The sequence below is a fragment of the Cnephaeus nilssonii genome (genome assembly GCF_951640355.1).
Source record: "Cnephaeus nilssonii genome assembly, chromosome: 11".
In the NCBI taxonomy this organism is placed as follows: domain Eukaryota; kingdom Metazoa; phylum Chordata; class Mammalia; order Chiroptera; family Vespertilionidae; genus Cnephaeus; species Cnephaeus nilssonii.
The window spans coordinates 54,205,945-54,211,981 of NC_137082.1; positions in this window are offsets into that span (position 1 = coordinate 54,205,945).

Genomic DNA, 6,037 nt, shown 5'->3' on the forward strand with positions numbered 1-6,037 from the left:
AATGACAGAGCGCACAGCACCGGGCATGGACAGGAAAACAAACACACAACACAGAGAAGGAAGCCAGACTGGGCTGGAGAGGAACTAGACGCGTTCCTCCTTAGCCACTTCCTCCCCCAGCTGTAAAGACTCTAGAATGTTCCATTCTCTCTGTTCTGGAGGTTAGAGGACGGACACAGGCTGCCCTTCTGGCACTGGAGCAGCTGGGTCAGGCTGCTGACCCTGTTTTCCTGGCACAGACAGGCAAATTGGTGGCCCGCCCACAGCCACCTGCTCCTCTGAGTCCATCAGGGTTTTTTGGGGGGAGGGGCACCCACACCAGGGAGCACCACCAGAGTCCACTCAAGTCTGGGCAGCCTTGGAAGCCTCGGGGGTAGCCAGGTTTGAGAGCCACTGTTTTAAAAAACAAAACCCAATATAGGAAGTCCTCAGGACTCAGAATAGTTTGCTTCCAGGAAAAAGGCCATTACTTTCAATGCGGCCAGAATTGCAATGTAAATAATTAGTTTAAAAATAAGCCTTGGCCAGTGTGACTCAGTTGGTTGGAGAGTTGTACAAAAGGTGGTGAGTTGGATTCCCGTCAGGGCACATACCCAGGTTGTAGGTTCAATCCCTGGTCAGGGCAGCAACTGATCTCAATGTCTCTGTCTCTCTCTCTCTCTCAAAATAAATAAATTAATTAAATAAATTTAATTGAAAAATAAAAATAGTTGATAATATTGCATTAAAAATGAAAGCTAAAATTATGAAAATATTGCAACTATTTTAAAATGAAAAGCAGAACGGCCAGCATGGCTCAGTGGTTGAGCATCAACCTATGAACCAGGAGGACATGGCTTGATTCCCCATCAGGGCACATGCTCGGGCTGTGGGCTTGATCCCCAGCTGATCAATGATTCTCATCATTGATATTTCTATCTCTCTCTCCCTCTCCCTTCTTCTCTGAAATCAATAAAAATATATTTTTTAAAAAGAAAAGCAAAAAAATTCTATACTCAAGTCTATTTACCCAGATCTATATCCCCAAAGAACCCCTCTTTTATTACAGAACATTTGAGAATTTGCAAACATATGAAAAAGTAGTGATTGTAGCATACTGAGCCCAGGTGTCCCTCATCAACATCAGTAACTATAAACGAGCTTTTAATGAATATAAAATAAAAATTGAACAGGAGAGTCTAATTGACAGTATTTCTCCCTTTTTCAGCCATAACAGTGAATCTTAAGATCAGCAGCATCTTACATTAAAGGCCTTAGAAACAAGACCATCACATGGACTCCAGCGTGGGGCACTTCCACTGACATTTACTCTTCACAGGACAGAGTTTCCTCATTGTCATAGTAATAGTGATAATGATAGGAAGTAAGTAGAGAGTGTTACAATGTAATAGCAATAGAAAATAATTAAAGAGTGTTATAGGAAATGTAGAAAAATTATTTTGTGTGAAATATTAAAAAGCACAGGGAATGACCACTGTGGCCAAGCCCTAGCTGCACCACATAGATAAGACCATAGCTGAATGCTACCCTTAGGAATGATGTATGTAAACCTGATAAACACCTTCTGAGTGACACTGTGATTGATAAGCAGCTTGTACTCTGATTAACACTTGTGTGATGAGGTATGTTACTGATAGCCACCTGGACTGCCGTGGGTCAGAACAGGCTTAAAAACAATCATCCTCTCTTGATCCACACTCCACACTGCCTTGCTCCATGCTGGATGGCAGAAGAACGGCCAAACCTCCGATCGTGAGACTTCGGTTGCCCTCCTCCCCCTGACTCAACCCAACCAGACAGCCAGCCACCAAAGAGGATCTGCCGCTGCCCGCAGAGGACACCACTCTTCCCTGGGGACCCCATTAGTCTGAGCCCATGGCACCAGGAACCTTGTGAGCAATAAAGTGTGCTGTGTGATTTGCAACTGCATATTTTTGTGTGGCGTAATTCCTCTGGCAGTCTTAATTATCCTATATAATGAAAGCCTAGGCGGTGTCATGCACGACGTCATCACAAGATGGCCACCACAAGATGGCTGACAGGGGAAGGCAGTTGGGGGCAAGATCAGGCCAGTGGGGGAGGGCAGTTGGGGGCGATCAGGCAGGCAGGGGAGCAGTTAGGAGTCAATCAGGCCGGCAGGGGAGTGGTTAGGGGGTGATCAGGCTGGCAGGCAGAAGCAGTTAGGGGCAATCAGGCAGGCAGGCAGGCGAGTGGTTAGGAGCCAGCAGTCCTGGGTTGTGAGAGGGATCCGCCTGCCGGTTTAGGCCCAATTCTTATGGGGCCTAAACTGGCAGTTGGACATCCCCCAAAGGGTCCCAGATTGGAGAGGATGTAGGCCGGGCTGAGGGACACCACACCCCCCCCCTCATGCATGAATTTCATGCACCGGGCCTCTAGTATCAATATAAGGTCAGATGATAATGCCTACCCTCGATCCTGCTTGCTTAGAGTAATCTCTTCACTAGCAACTACTTAATGTTCAAACACCTGCAAGGTTAAGTTTATCTCAAGGGACGCCTTGGATAATGCCCCATATACTCTACTTCAGGGGTCCTCAAACTTTTTAAACAGGTGGCCAGTTCACTGTCCCTCAGACCATTGGAGGGCCAGACTATAGTTTAAAAAAAACTATGAACAAATTCCTATGCACACTGCACATATCTTATTTTGAAGTAAAAAAACAAAACGGCAAAAACACCCGCATGTGGCCCGCGGGCCATAGTTTGAGGACGCCTGCTCTTGGACACTCATACATTTGGTCACACTATGATGTTCTCATCTATCAAAATTAAACTTTTAGTCTTTTAATTTAAACTTTTTAAAAAATCATATATGAGCATTTATTCCAATACTGTTGGCAGTATGGGAGAGCAGCAGGTCCATTCACAAAAATTTGCTCTGCAGCACCTCCCCCCACCCCCATAAGCCAGCTGCTTATATAGGGTAGGACAAAGATTACATGGGGAAGTAGGGATCACCAGCATGGGGAAGTAGGAGGCTGGGTGGGACTCCATTGTTTGGGAAGCAAGGTTGTTAATCTTTCCAAGATAATAGGCAGTTCTTGAATGAGAATGATTCCAAGGTTGACTCCCAGGTCCTGGGGGCATACAACTCCCAGCCAGGTCAGAATGTCCTTTCTTTAACCAACACAAGGCAGTCATGGTTAACAGAGCCTGATTAATATTTCCCATAACCATAGTGAAACAGGAATTTTGGGGGTAAAATAGGACAGGTTTAGGAAGTATTAGAAACTTTGGAAATTAAGGGGACCATGGAGGAAAGCAAGGGCTGCAGAGCAGCAGAAGGTATATTTCCATAGAATGAGGAAGCTGGGAACAGCAAAAGGTCTATATTTACAAAATAAAGAGAAGGAAGCCCTTCATTCAGGAGGAGAAGAAAAAAGCCCAAAGGGAATAGGAAAACAACTAGAGGCCCGGTGCACAAAATTCGTGCACAGGGGGTGGGGGATGTCCCTCAGCCCAGCCTGCACCCTCTCCAATCTGGGACATCCCTCTCACAATCCAGGACTGCTGGCTCCCAACTGCTCACCTGCCTTCCTTCCTGATTGCCCCTAACCACTTCTGCCTGCCAGCCTGATCACCCCCTAACCACTCCCCTGCCAGCCTGATTGATGCCTAACTGCTCCCCTGCCAGCCTGTTTGCCCCTAACTTCCATCCCCTGCAGGCCTGGTCCCCCAACAACTGCTCTCCCCTGCAGGCCCGGTTGCCCCCAACTTCCCTCCTCTGCCAGCCTGGTCACCCCTAACTGCCCTCCCCTGCTGGCCTGATTGCCCCCAACTGCCCTCCCTTGCAGGCCTGGTCCCTCCCAACTGCCCTCCCCTTCTGGCCATCTTGTGGTGGCCATCTTGTGTCCACATGGGGGCAGTCATCTTTGACCACATAGGGAAAGCCATCTTGTGTGTTAGAGTGACAGTCAATTTGCATATTACTCTTTTATTAGATAGGATAGAGGCCTGGTGCATGGGTGGGGGCCAGCTGGTTTGCCCTGAAGGGTATCCCGGATCAGGGTGGGGGTTCCCTTGGGGCGTGGGGCGGCCTGGGTGAGAGGCCTGTGGTGGTTTGCAGGCTAGCCATGCCCCCCAGCCACCCAAGCAGAGGCCCTGGTATCTGGGATTTATTTATCTTCTATAATTGAAATTTTGTAGCCTTGAGCAGAGCCAAGCCTCCTGCTCGCTCCATGGCTGCAGCCATCTTGGTTGGGATTAACTTGCATACTCACTCCTGACTGGCTGGTGGGTGTGGCTTGTGGGTGTAGTGGAGTGGTGATTAATTTGCATATTACTCTTTTATTATATAGGATAGGGAAGGAGGGGCGGGGGAGAACCTCATATATCCCATGTGAGGTTCGATCTTTGAGCCCAGGAGTTACTATAGTAACCAGTCTAAGGGACTAGTGACCAATCAGAGGGGATATCAAGGCACCAGGATCTGCAGCCTTTATAAGCCATAGGGAAAAGAAACTCAGTGGGACCCTTTTCCCCCTCCCTACTTGGGAGTCCATTTTGTGGGACTCTTTCCCTCTCCCCATGTGGGAGTCTGTACTTATTCCTCAATAAATCTCCACCTTTGCTATACCACTTTATGTCCGTGGATTCATTCTTCGATTCCGGCAGACAAAGAATCCAGGTTCCAGTCCAAAAATTCCGTATCAATAGCTAAGTCCCCAATATTCTGTTTTTGCCCCTAACATTTCCCCACTGCTATTTCTAAAAATCTCATATCTATGAGATCAGTTTTAGATGAAGAGTCTCATCCTGCTGGACCACATCTGCTTCTGCCTTGAAAGCAGTTCCCAGGGATGGAATACACCAAATGCAGGATCATGGATATATGTTCTATCAACTGAGAATTGTCAGAAAGATTAAAACAGCACATTCCTTTAAAGTCCTCACAACCGTGGTTATGCTGCAACAGCAAATAATCTATTGCTGCCTTATTCTCTAGAACTGCCTCCCTGACCTGGCTCAGCTCTTGATTTAACCCCTGTATAGCCCTGGAAGGGGCATTCAGGGCCTTTACCATGCCACAAGGCAGCCGGTCACTTCTACATTAAGGGAGCCTACCATTACCAGCAGAACAAAAATGGCCAAAGCAATACAGGCAGCAGGCTCCACAGGTGGAGATCATCACTGCAGTCTGGTGCCACGGCCTTGAGAAAGTCTCTTTTGGTTCCAACCCTGTGATGTTTCTGAGGCATAAAGGCAGTCAGTCACCCTAAGAAACAGCCCCCCTGCTGCCCACCCCCACCCTCACCCCCACCCCCGTGCTGTTAGCGGGGATAATTCTTTTGTCTCACATTTTGCTTCTGCTATTGTCATGTGTCTTTGCTTCCACAAATATGCACTTCTCACTCAGACCCTTTTCCTCCCCGCCCCCATGTCCTGCACAGTGAGCCACCACTTACTTTCTGCAGCGTCACAGCACACCTGAACATTCTCACAGTGTACATTTCCAAGGGCAGTTGCATTAGAGGACTTTCCCCCTGAACCTCGTTCCTGAAACTTAATATTCCTAACAAAATGGGCGTCTGTTGAGTGATTCTCACTTCCATATTAATGAATCTGCCGCCCACAGGTGCAGGACTAAGAATTTGATGCCTAACTAGGCAGCGTAGGTGGAAACCCATCCGGGTGCTCGGTGTAAGATGACAGGTCCTATTTCTCCAGTAGAGATTGGGTCTCAGGGTCATCAGAGAATTTTTGAGTAGGTTCCCATTTGACGAGAGAGATTACAGTTGAGAAAAATACTTTAAAACACAAAGGGAGAGGGAGAAAGAACCATGGGTACTGGGATTCTTAGCCTAGGGTTTAGAAGGTTAGCTGGGAAGATGTACTTTTAAAAAGATATATTGTAGTAAAATACGCATAACATCAGATTTGCCATCTTAACTATTTATTTTTACTTTTACTTTTTGGTTAATCCTCACCTGAGGATATGTTTTCCATTGACTTTTTAAATATATTTATTAAATTGATTGGGGTTACATTGGTCAGCATGAACATATAGGTTTCAGGTA